The 20,935-nt window shown below is 36.2% G+C and overlaps 2 long non-coding RNA genes across 3 annotated transcripts in view; both read left to right on the forward strand.

The window, feature by feature from the left end:
• The window catches only part of LOC309660860, an 850,010-nt gene that overhangs the window by 697,780 nt on the left and 131,295 nt on the right, over positions 1-20,935 (forward strand). The window lies entirely within an intron of this gene.
• LOC309660828 overlaps positions 1-20,935 on the forward strand; it is a 143,960-nt gene that overhangs the window by 33,328 nt on the left and 89,697 nt on the right. For both annotated transcript variants that reach the window (XR_014263654.1, XR_014263655.1), the window contains exon 2: positions 7,141-7,261. This is a non-coding gene — a long non-coding RNA (uncharacterized lncRNA). The remainder of the gene's footprint in view (positions 1-7,140; positions 7,262-20,935) is intronic.

A 20,935-nucleotide genomic window follows, 5' to 3' on the forward strand; every position in this document is an offset into this window, starting at 1 on the left:
GGCCAAACAACCAGCAAGACAGCCCCACCCATGAACAAAACTGAGATGACAGAGAAATATGGTACAGATGAAGGAGCAAGGTAAAAACCTATAAGACCAAATAAATGAAGACAAAACAGGCAACCTACCTGAAAAAGAATTCAGACTAATGACAGTAAAGATGATTCAAAATGTCAGAAATAGAATGGAGGCATGGATCGAGAAAATACAAAAAATGCTTAACAAGGACATAGAATAACTAAGGAACAAGCAAACAGAGATGAACAACACAAAAACTGAAATGAAAAATACACTAGAAGGAATCAATGGCAGAATAACTGAGGCAGAAGAACGAATAAGTGAGCTGGAAGATAGAATGGTGGAAATAACTGCCAGGAGCAGAATGAAGAAAAAAAAAAGGAAAATAAATGAGGACAGTCTCAGTGACCTCTGGGACAAAATTAAATGCACCAACATTTGAATTATAGGGGCCCCAGAAGAACAGAAAGAGAAAGGGTCTGAGAAAATATTTGAAGAGATTATAATCAAAAACTACCCTAACATGGGAAAGGAAATAGCCACCCAGGTCCAAGAAGTGCAGAGAGTCCCATACAGGATAAACCCAAGGAGAAACGTGCTGAGACACATATTAATCAAATTAATAAAAATTAAATTCAAAGAAAAAATATTAAAAGCAGCAAGGGAAAAGCAATAAATAACATACAAGGGAATCCCCATAAGGTTATCAGCTGATTTTCCATAAGAAAGTCTGCATGCCAGAAGAGAGTGGCAGGATATATTTACAGTGATGAAAGGGAAAAACCTACAATCAAGATTACTCTACCCAACAAGGATCTCATTCAGATTTGATGGAGAAATAAAAAGCTTTACAGACAAGCAAAAGATAAGAGAATTCAGCACCACCAAACCAGCTTTACAACAAATGCTAAAGGAACTTCTCTATGCAGGAACGCAAGAGAAGAAAAAGACCTACAAAAACAAGCCCAAAACAATTAAGAAAATGGTAACAGGAACATACATGTCAATAATTAACTTAAGTGTAAATAGATTAAATGCTCCAACCAAAAGACACAGATTGTCTGAATGGGTACAAAAATAAGACCTCTGTATATGCTGTCTACAAGAGACCCATTTCAGACCTAGGGACACATACAGACTGAAAGTGAGGAGATGGAAAAACATATTCCATGCAAATGTAAATCAAAAGAAAGCTGGAGTAGTAATTCTCATATCAGACAAAATAGACTTTAAAAACTGTTACAAGAGACAAGGAAGGACACTACATAATGATCAAGGGATGAATGCCAGAAGAAGCTATAACAATTGTAAATACTTAAGCACCCAACATAGGAGCACCTCAGTACATAAGACAAATGCTAACAGCCATAAAAGGGGAAATGGACAGTAACACAGTAATAGTGGGGGACTTTAACACCCACGTACACCAATGGACAGATCATCCACACAGAAAATTAATAAGGAAGCACAAGCTTTAAATAACACATTAGACCAGATAGACTTAATTGAAATTTATTGGACATTCCATCTGAAAGCAGCAGAATACACTTTCTTCTCAAGTGCACATGGAACATTCTTCAGGATAGATCACATCTTGGGTCACAAATCAAGCCTTGGTAAATTTAAGAAAATTGAAATTGTATCAAGCATCTTTTCTGACCACTCCATGAGATTAGAAATCAATTACAGGAATAAGACTAAAAACAGGAACACATGGAGGCTAAAAAATACGCTACTAAATAACCAAGAGATCACTGAAAAACTCAAAGAGGAAATTTTAAAAAATACATAGAAACAAATGACAACAAAAACACAATGACCAAATACCTATGGGATGCAGCAAAAGCAGTTCTAAGAGGGAAGTTTATAGCCATACAATCCTATCTCAAGAAACAAGAAACATCTCAAATAAACAACCTAATCTTACACCTAAAGCAATTAGAGAAAGAAGAGCAAACAAACTGCAAAGTTAACAGAAGGAAAGAAACCATAAAGATCAGATCAGACATAAATGAAAAAGAAAGGAAGGAAACAATAGCAAAGATCATTAAAACTAAAAGCTGGTTCTTTGAGAAGACAACCAAAATTGATAAACCATTAGCCAGACTCGTCAAGAAAAAAAGGGAAAGCATTCAAATCAATAAAATTAGAAATGAAAAAGGGGAAATTACAACTGACACTGAAGAAATACAAAGGATCATAAGAGACTACTACAAGCAACTATATGCCAATAAAATGGACAACCTGGAAGAAATGGACAAACTCTTAGAAAGGTACAAACTTCCAAGACTGAACCAGGAAGAATTAGAAAATATGAACAGACCAATCACAAGTAACGAAATTGAAACTGTAATTTAAAAATTTCCAACAAACAAAAGTCCAGGGCCAGATAGATTCACAGGCGAATTCTATCAAACATTTAGAGAAGAGCTAACACCTGTCTTTCTTAAACTCTCCCAAAAAATTGCAGAGGAAGGAACACTCAGAACCTCATTCTATGAGGCCACCATCACCCTGATAGCAAAACCAAACAAAAATATCACAAAAAAAGAAAATTACACACCAATATCACTGATGAGTATAGATGCAAAAATCCTCAACAAAATACTAGCAAACAGAATCCAACAACCTATTAAAAGGATCATACACCTTGATCAAGTGGGATTTATCCAAGGGATGGAAGAATCCTTCAATATACCTGAATCAATCAATGTGATACACCATATTAACAAATTGAAGAATAAAAACCATATGATCATCTCAATAGATGCAGGAAAAGCTTCTGGCAAAATTCAACATCCATTTATGATAAAAACTCTTCAGAAAGTGGGCATAGAGGGAACCTACCTCAACATAACAAAGGCCATAGACAACAAACCCACAGCAAATATTATTCTCAATGGTGGAAAACTGAAAGCATTTGCTCTAAGATCAGGAATAAGACAAGGATGTTTACTGTCACCACTATTATTCAGCTTAGTTTTGGAATTCCTAGCCACAGCAATCACAGCAGAAAAGAAATAAAAGAAATCCAAATTGGAAAAGAAGAAGTAAAACTGTCATTGTTTGCAGAAGACATGATACTATATGTAGAAAATCCTAAAGATGCTACCAGAAAACTACTGGTGCTAATCAGTGAATGTGGTAAGTTGCAGGATACAAAATTAATGCACAGAAATCTCTTGATTCCTATCAAGGAAAGATCAGAAAGAGAAATTACGGAAACAATCCCATTTACCATTGCAACAAAAAGAGTAAATTACCGAGGAATTAACTTACCGAAGGAGGTAAAAGACCTGTACTCAGAAAACTATAAGATACTGATGAAAGAAATCAAAAGACTACACAAACAGCTGGAGAGACATACCATGTTCTTGGATTGGAAGAATCAATATTGTGAAAATGACTATACTACCCAAAGCAATCTACAGATTCAGTGCAATACCTATCATATCACCAAGGGCATTTTTCACAGAAGTAGAACAAAAAATTTTACAATTCGTATGGAAACACAAAAGACCCCAAATAGCCAAAGCAATCTTGTGAAAGAAAAACGGAGCTGGAGAAATCAGGCTCCCTGACTTCAGACTATACTACAAATATACAGTAATCAAGATAGTATGCTACTGGCACAAAAACAGAAATATAGATCAATGGAACAGGATAGAAAGCCCAGAGATACACCCACACACCTGTGGTCACCTAATCTATGACAAAGGAGGCAAGAATATACAGTGGAGAAAAGACACCACTTCAATAAGTGGTGCTGGGAAAACTGGACAGCTACATGTAAAAGAATGAAATTAGAACACTCTAACACCACACACAAAAATGAACTCCAAATGGATTAAAGACCTAAATGTAAGGCCAGACACTATCAAACTCTTAGAGGAAAACATAGGCAGAACACTCTATGACATAAATCACAGCAAGATCCTTTTTGACCCACTTCCTAGAGAAATGGGAATAAAAACAAAAATAATCAAATGGGACCTAATGAAACTTAAAACCTTTTGCACAACAAAGGAAACCAGAAACAAGACAAAAAGACAACCCTCAGAATGGGAGAAAATATTTGCAAAAGAAGCAACTTACACAGGATTCATCTCCAAAATATACAAGCAGCTCATGCAGCTCAATATCAAAAAAACAAGCAGCCCAATCCAAAAATGGGCAGAAGGCCTAAATAGACATTTCTCCAAAGAAGATATACAGATTTCCAACAAACACATGAAAGGATGCTCAACATCACCAATCATTAGAGAAATGCAACTCAAAACTACAATGAGATATCACCTCACTCCGGTCAGAATGTCCATCATCAAAAAATCTACAATAAATCCTGGAGAGGGTGTGGAGAAAACAATAAATTCTGGAGAGAGTGTGGAGAAAAGGGAACCCTCTTGCCCTGTTGGTGGGAATGTAAATTGGTACAGCCACTATGGAGAACAGTATGGAGGTTCCTTAAAAAACTAAAAATAGAACTACCATATGACCCAGCAATCGCACTCCTGGGTATATAACCAGAGAAAACCATAACTCCAAATGGTACATGCACTCCAATGTTCATTGCAGCACTATTTACAATAGCCAGGACATGGAAGCAACCTAAATATGCATCAACAGAAGAATGGATAAAGATGATGTGGTACATATATACACTGAAATAATCCTCAGCCATAAAAAGGAATGAAACTGTGCCATTTTCAGAGACGTGGATGGACCTAGAGTCTGTCATACAGAGTGAAGTAAGTTAAAAAGAGAAAAACAAATATCGTGTATTAACACATATATGTGGAATTTAGAAAACCGGTACAGATGAGCCTATTTGCAAAGGAGAAATGGAGACACAGACATAGAGAACAAACATATGGACACCAAGGGGTGTGGTGGGATGGATCGGGAGATTGGGATTGATGTACATACACTACTATGTATGAAGTAGATGGCTGGTGAGTTCCTACTGTATAGCACAGGGGGAAAAAAAAGAAGGTATGATCTGTTTATAGGACATATATTAAGTTAACCTTAAAAATGCATTCCAGTATGCATCAGGTGCAGACAAATACTGTTTGATTCCACTTATATGAGGTACCTAGAATAGTCAAATTTATAGAGTCAAAAAGTACAGTGGTAGATGCCAAGGGGCGGGGGCGGGGGGTAAGGTGGGGACGAGGAATGGGGAGTTAGTGTTTAAAGGGGACAGAATTTCAGTTTGGGAAGGTGAAAAATTCAGGTGATGGATGATGGTGAGAGTTGCACAACAATGTGAAGGTACTTAATGCCACTGAACTGTACAGTTAAATATGGTTAAATAGTAAGTTTTATATTATGTGACTTTTACCACAATAAAAAATTTTAAAAAAAGGAGCTCAAAGTTCATTTCCTTTGTCTTTTTCTTTGATAAACTGTTATGTAAACTCAAACTGTAACCACTCCTTTGAATTACTCATTACTTAGTGCTCCTTTGTTTAGTGTGATGCACAGGTTAATAAACTTTTGTTTTTCTCTTATTAATTTGTCATTTATTAATTTACAGAGCCTCAATCAGAACCCACAAAGGGTAGAGGAAAAAGACTGTTTTTACTCCCCTACAGTAATCACCTCAATTTTTTTTTGTTTTTGTTTATTTTGTTTTCATTTTTTGTTTTTGTTTTTTTAATATTTATTTTGGCTGTCCCAGGTCTTAGTTGCAGCACGCAGGATCTTTAGTTGCAGCATGCAAACTCTTAGTTGTAGCATGTGGGATCTAGTTCCCTGACCAGGGGTCGAACCCGGGCCTCCTGCATTGGGAGTGCAGAGTCTTAGCCACTGGACCATGAAGGAAGTCCCACTTTTTTTTTTAATATTTATTTTAGCAGTAATCATCTCAATTTAAGTACTATTTGAATAAATATATTTGAATAGAGTAGGCTTTGGTTATCTAATGATTTATCTCTCTGTACACACATCTTTCTTTCAGTCTATGACCTGTCTCTTTATCTATCTATACTAAGTAATGAGTGTTTATAATTTCAACATTTATTTAAAGTACATTTTTAAATTATATTTTTGAGGTTAAAAACTTCTGAACATGGGTTATTTCTATAATTATTATTTTTAAATCTTGTGAGTAAAATCCTAATGTTGTAAAACCTTAACTGCCTTCCAGAGAAATATTTAGAAAATACAAAATGACTCTTGACAGAGTCAGGAGTAAGTAATTATTACCTATTAATTTTTTTAATGTTAAAATCTAATTCAATATTTCTGTTTATTTTCTTCTTAGTCTTTTCTACTTTATATTTTCATGACTTTCCTCCACATCTGAACTTTCAAATAATCAAATAATATTTGCTATATCACATGCTTTGGAGTCTTTAAATCAGAAAGATCTATAAAAAACCCAGGCTATGCCATTTTCAGACTGTATAACTCAAGAGAAATTTCTTGAGAAATTTCCTCTTTGAATCCTTGTTTTCCTTGTTTGTATAAATGTAAATAGTAAGTAGATTAAAAATATGCTGTAGGATTACATTAAATTGAATGAGTGATAATATGTGAACATGCCTACCCCAGTACTTGAGCATTAGGACACCTACAAATTTTTCATTTTTCTCAGAAAAATAGTCAATATGGCTATAATTTTGGCAGATGTCATAGTCGATCCCACCTCATTATACATAGAGGGGTCCTCTAAATATCTAAACTTTATTTCATAAAGATGTGTACAGATTTGTAAAATCATTTGTCTTTTACTAAAAGAGACTGTGCCGTTCTCTATTATTTTCCTCTAAAATACAATTTCCCTATACAAAGTAAAAATATATATTAAAGATAAGGGCTGTAGGAAGTTCATTCAACTGTTGTAAAAATCCATGATTTTTTAAAAATATCCACTAAGGCAACAATATATACTTTAAAATAAGACTAAAGATTCCACTTCTAGGATTCAGTGAACATAATCCACCCTCTCTACCCCACTGAAAGCAGCTATGGAACCTAGAAAAAAATGCATGGGACAGCTATCTATAGACTGTGAAAAGTAAATAATGATAGGAGGATTGAGGAAGAATACCAGTATTCAAAACACTATTGGCCATCAGTGAGTCTGCCATTATTTTTCGCTCTTGTGTCCCCTAGCCTGAATTCAATGCAGCCTGAAATCTGGAAGAGATAATCAATGCAGAGAGAGAGAGCTCTAGGAAAAATCCACTGGTCCAGCTTGAAGAACAAGAAAGAGATGTTCTCATACTCAGAGAAAGTAAGGAACGTCACCATTTTTTTTCTCTTTTTCTTCTTTTTTTCTATTCTTTTGTATCCTGAAACCTAAATGATCTTGTGGAAGCAGTAACAAGTGAGCTATAATATGAGCAAGTGCATAACTCTCTAGAAAGGAAGTCTTCCTCACTGTCCGTGGAGCTGGGGTCCTTAGAGAATGGGGAAAATGCCCATTGACTTTTTTTTCCTTTTCATCTTCCCACATCTTAGTTGCAAACATTGTGATGTTGTAGGAAGTATGCAGCATATTGGAGCAAATTGAGACTCAACTTTTGGCCCAAGGATAAGAAGGACCCAGAGGATTGGAATATGCCTGGGCAATGGTGCAGGGGGTTGAACTCAAAAGACTGACCCTTTAAAGTTGTTTATAAACTCTCCTCTGACCTGAACATGCATGCATCTGCCTCTAAACAGCATGCATAGCATTTGAAAACTAACTGCAAGATAGAACATCACTCAAGTTTCAGACTTGGTGGTGAATGTGTGGGACAGATTAGACTAGCACTACAATAATTTGAAAACTAAATTAGTATCACAACTCACAAGATACTGGTTGGAACTTGTGGCCAGAACTCAGCTGGATCAATTGTTTGTAAAAATCTCTTTTTTTATATATATTGTTTTTTGACTGCTTACAAAACAAAAATAGCAACATTCTCTATAGATGTTAAATAAGCCCCAGAGTTTTATAATATCAAAAGTGTAGTACAAAATCCAAATTTACTCAGCATATGTAGAATTGAGAAAAATCTCAACTTGAATGGGGACAGTTACTGACACTGAGATGACATAGATGTTGAAATTATTGGACAAAGACTTTGGATTTCTTTAAAATTATAAACTTCTATTCTGGAAAAAACACTTAAGAATTTAATGACAAGCCCTAGACTGGAAGAAAATGTTTGCAAAACACATATCTGGTGAAGAACTTGTATCCAAAATACACAAAGAACCCTTAAAACTCAACAATAAGAGAAATAAAAAGTGTGGGTAAAAGATATGAACAGATATATCATCAAAAAAGATATACAGATAACAAATAAGCATTTGATTGAATATTCAACATTATATGTCATTAGGGAATTGCAAATTAAAACAACAATAAGATAACCACTGCACATCTATTAGAATAGTGAAAATCCAGAACACTGACAACACCAAATTCTGGCAAGGTTGTGGAGCAGCAGAAACTCTGATTTATTGCTGGTGAGAATGTGAAATGGTGCAGCCACTTTGGAGCACAGTTTGGCTGCTCTATCAGAACTAAATATACTCTTACCTTATGATCCAGCAGTCACATTCCTTGGTGTGTACACAAATGAGCTGAAAACTTAATATCCACACAAAAACTTCCATATGAATGTATATAGCAGCTTTATTCATAATTGCTAAAACTTGAAAGCAACCAAAATGTCCGTCAGTTGAGTGAACAGATAAACTGTGGTGCGTCCATACAAAGGAATATTATTCAGTGATAAAAATAAATGAATCATTAAGCAACAAAAAGACATGGAAGGACCATAAACGTATATTACTCAGTGGAAGAAACCAAACTTAAAAGGCTACATACTATATGATTCCAACTATATGACATTATGGAAAGGGCAAAATATGGAGAACATAAAAAGGTCAGTGGTTGCCAGCAATTTGGGGGGGAGTCAGGGAAGGATGAACACACAGAGCAAAGGGGATTTTTAGGGCAGTTAAAGTGTTCTGTAATGGTGGGTTAATGTCATTATGCGTTTGTCAAAACCCATAGAATATAAATCACAAAAAGTAAACCTTATATAAACTATGGACTTTAGTTAAAACTAAACTGTGCACTTTGGTTATGTATTATATATTAATAATGATAAATATTGACTCAAATTACAATGAAAGCAATCCACTAATGTAAGATATTAATAATAATGGAGATTGAGAGGGAAATTGTGTGTGAAAACTCTCTAAATTTTTCACTCAACTTTTTCTATCAACCTAAAACTGCTGCCAAAAAAAGTTTATTAAATTAAAAAAAAAAAACTTAAAATCTATGGATCAAGGAGAATGTTTTAACGGAAATTAAAAATTATTTTTAAGTGAACAAAATTGAAAATACAAAATATCAAAATTTGCAGCATTCAGACAAAGCAGTATTTAGATATTTCTAAATAACTAGTAGTAAAAATATATTTGGAGCTATTGTGATATTATTATAGTAAGTCTTAAAAGTGGATAGTTCAGTTGCTTCAGCTATTCTTTTTAAAATTATTCTGAACATTTTGCCTTTTTCATTCAGTTTTAGAATAGTATATATATGTGGAAAAGAAAAAAAATCCTGCTTTGGTTTTGAATGGAATTGTGTTACAGTTCAATTTGGGAGTAATTGACATCTTTACTATGTTGAATCATCTAATCCATGTACATGGCATATCTTTTATTTATTTATGTCTTCTTTGATTTTTTTCATTAGCGTTTGTAGTTTTCCCCATAAGGATCCTATACATATTCTCTTGGACTTATCTTTAAGCATGTAGTTTTTGAGCTATTGCAAATATATATATGTACATATATACATGAACTTATATATGTGAATATATAAACTCATACTTATATAGAATTTATATAGTACTTGTTACCTGCTATATAGAAATCATTTACAATGATAAATTATATATAATACATATTATATGTATATATACATATATACTTATTTTTGGATATATGCAAGCTAACTTTAAAATTGAATGAAAAGGCAAAATAAGATAGTCAAAACCATTTTGAAAAAGAATACACAGAAGGATTCCCATTGCCCAATTTTTAATCCTACTATATACTGCTATTGATAATGTGTTATTGGCAGAGAGATAGACATATAGATCCGTGGAATAGAAAAGACAGGCCAATAATAGATCCACTCAAATATGAACCATTGATTTTTGACACCCGTGTAAAGATAATTAAGTGGAGAAAAGGTAGTCTTTCAACAAATGGAAAAATTGGACATCTAAATGCAAAAAATGGATACCAACCTCACACCTTATATAAACATTAATTCAAAATGGATCATAGCTCCGTATGTAAAAATTTAACACATTTAGAAAAAAAATAGGAGAAAATCTTTGTGGCCTAATAAGGTTATTTATGACAAAGGAATTGTAAATGTCAAATGACACCTGTGCCTTTTCAAAGCAGGACTTTTCTAGATCAGTGGTTTTCAACTTGGGCAAATTTGCCGCCATAGGAGACATCTGGCAATCTCTGGAGCCATGTTCATTGGCTATAATCTGAAAGTGTGTGTGTTGTGTTTGTGTGTGTGGCCGGGGCTGGGGGTGGTAGTGCTACTGGCATCTACTGGGTAGAGGCCAGGGATACTGGTAAACATCCTACAATGAACCGGACAGCCTCCCTCACAACTATTACACTGTGTCTGGTCCAAAATGCCAGTAGTGCTGAGGTTGAGAAACCTTGTTCAGGTGTTTTGTTTTTTTCCTATGTCAGGCACTTTAAAAATCATTTTGTATTTATCTAATTATTCAGAAGGTGAAAAAATATCTTTATTGATATTGTTTGATACGATCAACTTAAATAACAAAGATAGCTTTTATACGAATAGGCATTTTCAGCCAGTATTCTGAGAGAAAAAGCATAGGTTACCAAAATCTAAAAAAAAAAAAATTTCTTGCTTCACTGCCAGATATTTTCAAGCAAAACCATTTATTTCACTGGTTATAGGGAAGAAAATGGTGGCTTTCAGGTCAGTTATCACTGCAACGTTTAAACAGTTCAGATTTTTTACAGACTTTTATTACTGGAAAAAGCAACAGCCCTATCAAGGGATAACAGAAACTCAAGGAAATCAGGCATCCCTAATGACTCTATTCCGCTTTAGCACAGGTCTCTGGTGATTTCTTTTCAAGGATTCCAGAGCTCAGGCTTTTGATCTTGAGGGGGAAAAATCTAAGCATGGGCAGGAAGGCATTCTATTTGCACAGCCTTAGTGCCTGTAGCATTCCCAGTTTGGCCAGAGATCTCCCAGCAGGAGAGGTTCTTTCACACAGTGACCATAAATCCACATGTCCAGGGTTGGTTTCATTTGTTTTCTTTGGGAAGTCTCTTGAGGGCTTAAGACAATTAAAGGGCTAATCGGCTATGCTTTGCCTGTAGGGTGTTCAAGTTATTGATAGTTTCTTCACAGCAAAGTCACTGTTAACCACTTTTTCCTTTTCAGTCTCTAGATGTACCCTGTAGCTGGGACAAAGCTGAAAAGCTTTAGTCTCTGAGGGCAACATGCCCTCTTGTTTGGGAATGAGCTTGAGCTAGTTGTGCAGGTATACTGGCACTGAGAACATTAGGTGTACACTCTATGGCAGTGATTTTCAACCACGGGTGATTTTGCCCCCTACGGGACATTAGTCAATATCTGGAGACATTTTTAGTTGTTATAACTGGGGGTAAAGGTGATACTAGCATTTAGTGGGGCGAGACAAGGCATGCTACTACTAAATATCCTACAATGCATAAGACGGCCCCCCCAAAACAAAGAATTATCTGGCCCAAAATATCAATATTGCCATAGTTGCAAAATACTGCTCTGTGGGCTCGTTCCTCTTCACAATCATTGGATATATTTTTCCAATTTATGCATCTTCTAATAGTCAGTTACATGGGGCAAACCTTAGATGAAAGATTTTTAGAGGTGATATCTTTAAGAATACATTTCTTTTGCAGTATCTGTCAAAGCATACACCTTCAGAAGTATTTGTAATACTTTCTTAATTGTCTGAACAGGCTTAGTAGGCACCTGTTGCAGACTGGTTGAACTTTCCAAGTCCAATGGTGTTTGTTAACTTGTGTTTAAGATGTATCTTCTATTTTCCAGTTTCACTGCACAAATGTTTAAAATAAAATATATGCCTCATGGTTACTTGTGATAAAATGCTTGAAATTGAAACATATTAAGTGATTTTTTTGGAATACTTTTATAGTTTTTTTTAAAGTTGTATTTTTCTTTTTAACATCTTTATTGGAGTATAATTGTTTTACAATGGTGTGTTAGTTTCTGCTTTACAACAAAGTGAATCAGCTATACATATACATATATCCCCATATCACCTCCCTCTTACATCTCCCTCACACCCTCCCTATCCTACCCCTCTAGGTGGTCAAAAAGCACCCAGCTGATCTCCCTGTGCTATGCAGCTGCTTCCCACTAGCTATCTATTTTACATTTGGTAGTATATGTAAGTCCATGCCACTCTCTCACTTCGTCCCAGCTTACCCTTCCCCCTCCCCCATCCTCAAGTACATTCTCTACATTTGTGTCTTTATTCCTGTCCTGGCCCTAGGTTCTTCAAAACCATTTATTTATTTATTTATTTTAGATTCCATATATATGTGTTAGCATACACTATTTGTTTTTCTCTTTCTGACTCACTTCACTCTGTATGACAGACACTAAGTGCATCCACCTCACTACAAATAACTCAGTTTCATTTCGTTTTATGGCTGAGTAGTATTCCATTGCATATATGTGCCACATCTTCTTTATCAGTTCATCTGTCAGTGGACACTTAGGTTGTTTCTATGTCCTGGCTATTGTAAATAGAGCTGCAATGAACATTGTGGTACATGACTCTTTTTGAGTTATGGTTTTCTCAGGGTATATGCCCAGTAGTGGGATTGCTGGGTCATATGGTAGTTCGATATTTAGTTTTTTAAGGAACCTTAATACTGTCCTCTGTAGTGGCTGTATCAATTTACATTCCCACCAACAGTGCAAGAGGGTTCCCTTTACTCCACACCCTCTCCAGCATTTATTGTTTGTAGATTTTTTGATGATGGCCATTCTGACTGGTGTGAGGTGATACATCATTGTAGTTTGATTTGCATTTCTCTAATGATTAGTGATGTTGAGCATCCTTTCATGTGTTTGTTGGAAATCTGTATATCATCTTTGGAGAAATGTCTATTTAGGCCTTCGGCTCATTTTTGGATTGGGTTGTTTGTTTTTTTTTGATATTGAGCTGCATGAGCTGCTTGTAAATTTTAGAGATGAATCCTTTGTCAGTTGCTTCATTTGCAACTATTTTCTCCCATTCTGAGGGTTGTCTTTTCGTCTTGTTTCTGGTTTCCTTTGTTGTGCAAAAGCTTTTAAGTTTCATTAGATCCCATTTGTTTATTTTTCTTTTTATTTCCATTTCTCTAGGAGGTGGGTCAAAAACGATCTTGCTATGATTTATGTCATAGAGTGTTCTGCCTATGTTTTCCTCTTAGAGTTTTACAGTGTCTGGCCTTAAATTTAGGTCTTTAATCCATTTTGAGTTTATTTTTGTGTATGGTGTTAGGGAGTGTTCTAATTTCATTCTTTTACATGTAGCTGTTCAGTTTCCCAGCACCACTTATTGAAGAGACTGTCTTTTCTCCATTGTATATTCTTGCCTCCTTTATCAAAAATAAGGTGACCATGGGTTTATCTCTGGGCTTTCTATCCTGTTCCATTGATTTATATTTCTGTTTTTGTTCCAGTACCATACTGTCTTGATTACTGTAGCTTTGTAGTATAGTCTGAAGTCAGGGAGCCTGATTCCTCCAGCTCCGTTTTTCTTTCTCAAGATTGTTTTGGCTATTCGTGGTCTTTTGTGTTTTCATACAAATTGTGAAATTTTTTGTTCTAGTTCTGTGAAAAATGCCAGTGGTAGTTTGTTAGGGATTTCATTGAATCTGTAGATTGCTTTGGGTAGTATAGTCATTTTCACAATGTTGATTCTTCCAATCCAAGAACATGGTATATCTCTCCATCTGTTGGTGTCATTTTTAATTCCTTTCATCAGTGTCTTATAGTTTTCTGCATACAGGTCTTTTGTCTCCTTAGGTAAGTTTATTCCTAGGTATTTAAGTCTTTTTGTTGCAATGGTAAATGGAAGTGTTTCCTTAATTTCTCTTTCAGATTTTTCATCATTAGTGCATAGGAATGCAAGATATTTCTGTGCATCAATTTTCTATCCTGCTACTTTACCAAATTCATTGATTAGCACTAATAGCTTTCTGGTAGCATCTTTAGGATTCTTCTATGTATAGTATCATGTCATCTGCAAACAGTGACAGCTTTACTTCTTTTCCAATTTGGATTCCTTTTATTTCTTTTTCTTCTCTGATTGCTGTGGCTAAAACTTCCAAAACTATGTTGAATAATAGTGGTGAGAGTGGGCAACCTTGTCTTGTTCCTGATCTTACTGGAAATGGTTTCAGTTTTTCTCCATTGAGAACGATGTTGGCTGTGGGTTTGTCACATATGGCCTTTAATATGTTGAGGTAAGTTCCCTCTATGCCTACGTTCTGGAGGGTTTTTATCATAAATGGGTATTGAATTTTGTCAAAACCTTTTTCTTCATCTATTGAGATGATCATATGGTTTTTATCCTTCAATTTGTTAATATCATTTATCACATTGATTGATTTGCATATATTGAAGAATCCTTGCATTCCTGGGATAAACCCCACTTGATCATGGTGTATGATCCTTTTAATGTGCTGTTGGATTCTGTTTGCTAGTATTTTGTTGTGGATTTTTGCATCTGTGTTCATCAGTGAAATTGGCCTTTAGTGTTCTTTCTTTGTGACATCTTAGTCTGGTTTTGGTTTCAGGGTGATGGTGGCCTCATAGAATGAGTTTGGGAGTGTTCCTCCTTCTGCTATATTTTGGAAGAGTTTTAGAAGGACAGGTGTTAGCTATTGTCTAAGTGTTTGATAGAATTTGCCTGTAAAGCCATCTGGTCCTTGGCTTTTGTTCGTTGAAAGATTTTTAATCACTGTCTCAAATTCAGTGCTGGTGATTGGTCTGTGTGTATTTTCTATTTCTTCCTGATTCAGTCTTGGAAGGTTGTGCTTTTCTAAGAATTTGTCCATTTCTTCCAGGTTGTCCATTATATTGGCATGTAGTTGCTTGTAGTAGTCTCTTATGGTCCTTTGTATTTCTGGGGTCTCAGGTGTAACTTCTTTTTCATTTCTAATTTTATTGATTTGAGTACTCTCGTTTTCTTTCTTGATGAGTCTGGCTGAAGTTTTATCAATTTTGCTTTTCTTTTCAAAGAACCAGCTTATAGTTTTATTTATATTTGCTATTGTTTCCTTCATTACTTTTTCATTTAATTCTGATCTGATCTTTATGATTTCTTTCCTTCTCCTAACTTTGGGGTTCTCTTTGTTTTTCTTTCTCTAATTGCTTTAGGTGTAAGATTAGGTTGTTTATTTGAGATGTTTCTTGTTTCTTGAGGTAGGCTTGTATAGCTATAAACTTCCCTCTTAGAACTGCTTTTGCTGCATCCCTTAGGTTTTGGGTAGTCGTGTTTTCATTGATATTTGTTTCTAGGTATTTTTTGATTTCCTCTTTGATTTCTTCAGTGATCTCTTGGTTATTAAGTAGTATATCGTTTAGCCTCCATGTGTCTGTATATTTTACAGATTTTTTCCTGTAATTGATATCTAGTCTTATAACACTGTGTTTGCAAAAGATACTTCATACGATTTCAATTGTCTTGAATTTACCAAGGCTTGATTTGTGACTCAAGATGATCTATCCTGGAGAATGTTCCCTGAGCACTTGAGAAAAAGTGTATTCTTTTGTTTTTGGGTGGAATGTCCTATAAATATCAATGAAGTCCATCTTGTTTAATTTATCATTTAAAGCTTGTGTTTCCTTATTTATTTTCATTTTGAATGATCTGCCCATTGGTGAAAGTGGGGTGTTAAAGTCCCCTACTATGATTGTGTTCCTGTCGATTTCCCCATTAATGGCTGTTAGCATTTGCCTTATGTACTGAGGTGCTCCTGTATTGGGTGCATAAATATTTACAATTGTTATATATTCTTCTTGGATTGACCCCTTGATCATTATGTAGTGTCTTTCTTTGTCTCATGTAATAGCCTTTATTTTAAAGTCTTTTCTTGTCTTATATGAGAATTGCTACTCCAGCTTTCTTTTGATTTCCATCTGCATGGAATATCTTTTTCCATCCCCTCACTTTCAGTCTGTATGTGTCCCTAGGTCTGAAGTGGGTCTCTAGTAGGCAACATATATATCAGTCTTGCTTTTGTATCCATTCAGCGAGTCTATGTCTCTTGTTTGGAGCATTTAATCCGTTTACATTAAAGGTAGTTATCGATATGTATGTTCCTATTACCATTATCTTAATTGTTTTGGGTTTGTTATTGTATGTCTTTTCCTTCTCTTGTGTTTCCTGCCTAGAGAAGTTCCTTTAGCATTTGTTGTGATGCTGGTTTGGTGGTGCTGAATTCTCTTAGCTTTTGCTTTTCTGTATAGGTTTCAATTTGTGTGTTGAATCTGAATGAGATCCTTGCTGGGTAGAGTAATCTTGGTTTTAGGTTTTTCCCTTTCATCACTTTAAATATGTCCTGCCTCTCCCTTCTGGTTTGCAGAGTTTCTGCTGAATGATCACCTGTGAACATTATGGGGAATCCCTTGTATGTTATTTGTTGTTTTTCCCTTGCTGCTTTTAATACTTTCTCTTTGTATTTAATTTTTGATAGTTTGATTAATATGTGTCTTGGCATGTTTCTCCTTGGATTTATCCTGTTTGGGACTCTCTGTGCTTCCTGGACTTGATTAACTATTTCCTTTCCCATATTAAGAAAGTTTGCAACTATAATCTCTTCAAATATTTTCTCAGTCCCTATTTTTTCTCTTCTTCTTCTGGGACCCCTATAATTCGAATGTTATTATGTTTAATATTGTCCCACAGGTCTCTGAGACTGTCCTCAATTCTCTTCATTCTTTTTTCTTTATTCTGCTCTGCAGTAGTTATTTCCACTATTTTATTTTCCAGGTCACTTATCCATTCTTCTGCCTCAGTTGTTCTGCTATTGCTTCCTTCTAGAGAATTTTTAATTTCATTTATTGTGTTGTTCATCATTGTTTGTTTGCTCTTTACTTCTTCTAGGTCCTTGTTGAACGTTTCTTATATTTTCTCCATTCTATTTCCAAGATCTTGCATCATCTTTACTATAATTACTCTGAATTCTTTTTCAGGTAGACTGCCTATTTCCTCTTCATTTGTTTGGTCTTGTGGGTTTTTACCTTACTCCTTCGTGTGTTGTGTGTTTCTCTGTCTTCTCATTTTGCTTAACTTACTGTGTTTGGGGTCTCCTTTCCACAGGCTACAAGTTTGTAGTTCCCGTTTTTTTTAGTGTCCTCCCCCAGTGGCTAAGGTTGTTTCAGTGGGTTCTGTAGGCTTCCTGGTGGAGGGGATTGAAGCCTGTGTTCTGGTGGATGAGGCTGGATCTTGTGTTTCTGGTGGGCAGGACCATGTCCGGTGGTGTGTTTTGCTGTGTCTGTGAACTTATTATGATTTTAGGCAGCCTCTCTGCTAATGGGTAGGGTTATTTCTTGTCTTGCTAGTTGTTTGGCATAGGGTGTCCTGCACTGTAGCCCACTCGTTGAGTGGAGCTGGGTCTTAGCGTTGAGATGGAGATCTCTGGGAGAGCTTTCACCGTTTGATATTATGTGGAGCTGAGAGGTCTCTGGTAGACCAATGTCCTCAACTCGGCTCTCCCACCTCAGAGACACAGGCCTGACACCTGGCCAGAGCACCAAGACCCTGTCAGCCACATGGCTCAGAAGAAAAGGGAGAAAGAAAGAAAGAGAGAGAAGGAGAGAGAGAGAGAGAGAGAGAAAGAAAGAAAGGAAGAAAGAAAGAAGTAAAATAAAACAAAGTGATTAAAAAATTATTAAAATTAAAAAAAATTAAAAAGTAATAAAAAAAGAGAAAAAGAAAAAAAGAAAGAAAGAAAGAAGAGAGCAACCAAATCAAAAACAAATCCACCTATGAAAACAAGGGCTAAAAACTATACTAAAAAAAAAACCAAAACAAAAGCAATGGACAGATAGAACCCTAGGACAAATGTTAAAGCAAAGCCATACAGACAAAATCACACAAAGAAACATACACATCCACACTCACAAAAAGAGAAAAAGGAAAAATATATATTTATCATTGCTCCCTAAGTCCACTGCCTCAATTTTGGGATCATTCGTTGTTTCTTCTGGTATTCCACAGATGCAGAGTACATCAAGTTGATTGTGGAGATTTATTCCGCTGCTCCTGAGGCTGCTGGGAGAGATTTCCCATTCTCTTCTTTGTTCACACAGCTCCTGGGGTTCAGCTTTGGATTGGCCCTGCCTCTGCCTGTAGGTTGCCTGAGGGTGTCTGTTCCTGCCCAGACAGGACGGGGTTAAATCAGCAGCTGATCAGGGTCTCTGGCTCACTCAGGCCAGGGGGAGGGAGGGGTATGGAGTGTGGGGCGAGCCTGCGGTGGCAGAGGCATCGTGACGTTACACCAGCCTGAGGCACGCCGTGCATTCCCCCGGGGAAGTTGTCCCTGGATCACCGGACCCTGGCAGTGGCAGGCTGCACAGGCTTCTGGGAGGGGCGGTGTGGATGGTGACCTGTGCTCGCACACAGGCTTCTTGGTGGTGGCAGCAGCAACCTTAGCATCTCACGCCTGTCTCTCGGGTCCGCGCTGATCACCACGGCTCGCGCCCATCTCTGGAGCTCCTTTAAGTGGCGCTCTGAATCCCCTCTCCTCGCGCACCCCAAAACAATGGTTTCTTGCTTCTTAGGCAGGTCCAGACTTTTTCCCAGACTCCCTCCCATCTAGCTGTGGCGCACTAGACCCCTTCTGGCTGTGTTCATGCCGCCAACCCCAGTCCTCTCCCTGGGATCCGACCTCCAAAGCCCGAGCCTCAGCTCCCAGCCCCGCCCGCCCCTGCGGGTGAGCAGACAAGCCTCTCGGGCTGGTGAGTGCTGGTTGGCATGGATCCTCCGTGCAGGAATCTCTCCACTTTGCCCTCCGCACCCCTGTGGCTGCACTCTCCTCCGTGGCTCCGAAGCTTCCCCCTCCGCCACCCGCAGTCTCCACCCGCGAAGGGGCTTCCTAGTGTGTGGAAACCTTTCCTCCTTCACAGCTCCCTCCCAGAGGTGCAGGTCCCGTCCCTATTCTTTGTCTCTGTTTTTTCTTTTTTCTTTTGCCCTACCCAGGTACATGGGGAATTTCTTGTCTTTTGGGAGGTCGGAGGTCTTCTGCCAGCATTGAATAGGTGTTCTGTAGGCGTTGTTGCACATATAGATGTATTTCTGATGTATTTATGGGGAGGAAGCTGATCTCTACATCTTACTCTTCTGCCATCTTGAAGGTCTCCTGGAATACTATTATAGTTTTCTGCTTCATTCTTTTCTTACACATATCTGGAGGGATTGCATGCTATTATATTCCATTTACTCTTAAATAACCAATGTCAAAAGAAAAAAAAATCAGTATTTGGATTTGGTAGAAAGATAAAATTAATCATTGAATTGATATTATTTTAATGAATTGAATCAACATGCTAGAGTCAAATTGTCACTTGAAACACACAGAACACTATCCTATATGATTTTGTCAAGCATTTATAAGACTTATGAAACTATCCAGTGATTAGTAGCCATTAAGTGCAGCTCAACTTGCTTTGTGCCTAGGACATTACTTTAATAAAAGACTAAATTGGAAATTGATATTTAACAAATTTTTTAAAAGAATGTTATAAATATTTAAGTATAATTCAGTAGTGTCTTAAACTGTAATTAAGTGCATTGTGAGATTAAAAATGAGAGTTATCTGTAACCAATATGGAAATGTCAGTAATGCACCAAGGTTCTTCTGCTTCATCCTACAGACAAGGAATCAATACCAAAGTCTATTCAAGCTCAGAAAAAAGGAGAGTTGAATAACTGTCCAGTTAATTTAATAAATGTAGACAGCTGACTTAGATAAATCAGATTGTAAAGAACTCTTTTACCTCATTAGCATTTTTGGCCTGAATTATCCAGATAATTATTCCAATTTTCCACATCACTTTGCCCAGATTGACAGAATGTCTTTCAATTTTTCATGTAAGTGCATTTCTTCTGTACTGCTTAAGGCCCAGCAAGGTGTGTGTCCTTTATGATGCAAATCTAGCATTTCCCTATTTTGTTGATACTTTTCAAAATGTTATCTTTTCTGTTTGTATAACCTTTAACTCACTCTTGATAATTTGATGATGGTGGTGCCAAGAGACCTATTTATGCATTTTACAATTCTGAATAGAAAACATTTCTTGGCTATTCTGCTCTATTTTTTCTTCATTTATATGTGGTTTATTTGAATTTCTGTAGAACATGCCTTTTTTTTCCTTTGCTCCTAATATATTTCTAATCAGTCAGTAAAACTAGTTCATTTGCTGACCTGGTTTATACCTACTTAGGTAACAATGTTGTATTCAAGATGTTTCAAGCTTCTATTTCACACTGCATAAACAAGTATGATTCAGTTTTTCTATGTCTAATCATAAAATTCTTATCTTGAATAATTTGAGATCATTTGATTATTTCAATGAGATTATAGAGAATGTATTATGGGAGATAGATATTATTTTAAGTGCAGCCATCATTTATATTACTGTTATGCCAAGACCATTAGGGTGGGGGGAAAAGGATATGAGAAGTATGGAGGGTCAAACAAAAGCATTACTTAATTATTTTTCATAGCTTCATTCACCCATTGTTTATAATATATATAAATAATTTTTTCTGCTATAGATTTTGAAATTATTTTGCATAAGAAAATAATAAAACTGAAAAAC

Source organism: Balaenoptera physalus, assembly GCF_965194825.1.
Source record: "Balaenoptera physalus genome assembly, chromosome: 5".
NCBI lineage: Eukaryota > Metazoa > Chordata > Mammalia > Artiodactyla > Balaenopteridae > Balaenoptera > Balaenoptera physalus.